At 41.6% G+C, this 670-nt stretch overlaps 1 non-coding gene across 1 annotated transcript; it reads right to left on the bottom strand.

Annotated features, from left to right (window-relative positions):
* Positions 1-283: 283 nt before the first annotated feature.
* Positions 284-390, bottom strand: LOC141663364 (small nucleolar RNA R71). The gene has a single exon (XR_012551439.1). It is a non-coding gene; the product is annotated as a small nucleolar RNA R71 (small nucleolar RNA).
* Positions 391-670: the final 280 nt, after the last annotated feature.

Raw genomic sequence — 670 nt, 5'->3', positions numbered from 1 at the left:
GAATAATAGTCATATCATTGTTGCATAAGTGCATAAATCACAAAGTTAACCTAAACCGGTCCCATTAGACCATAACATCCATATTAGGGATTCCATCGAGATCTGCGACGGTTTCAAGTTCAATGGGGTGACTGAATATGCTATCAAGCTGTGACTCTTCCCATTCTCTCTGAGGGATAAAGCAAAATGATGGTTACATTCTCTACCACCAGGGTCTATCACCAAATGGGAGGATCTTGCTCAAAAGTTTCTCACTAAATTCTTTCCTACGGTGAAGACTACCCCAATCAGGAATGCTTCTACTCAGTTTGCACAACAAACTGGAGAATCTTTGTGTGAGGCTTGGGATCGATATAAGGAGATGTTAAGGAAGTGACCACACCATGGCATGCCTGATTAGATGATTATAAACTGTTTCTATAATGGTTTGGGTGCACAGTCTAGACCTATGCTCGATGCAGCGTATGGTGGAGCCTTATGGGCCAAAAGCTATAATGAAGCTTATGAGTTGATTGAGCTCATGGCAGCTAATGAATACCAGAATCTTACGCAAAGACTGTTGCAAGGCAAGGTAGCAGGAATTCTGGAAGTAGATACAGCTACTGCTATAGCTGCTCAACTTCAAGCTTTGACGATGAAAGTGGACTCTTTGGCTAATTATGGAGTTAAT

This window comes from Apium graveolens, chromosome 5, assembly GCF_009905375.1.
Source record: "Apium graveolens cultivar Ventura chromosome 5, ASM990537v1, whole genome shotgun sequence".
Lineage (NCBI taxonomy): Eukaryota > Viridiplantae > Streptophyta > Magnoliopsida > Apiales > Apiaceae > Apium > Apium graveolens.
The sequence above is the reverse complement of the archived record's forward strand: the minus strand, read 5'-3'. Positions and strand labels throughout refer to the sequence as shown.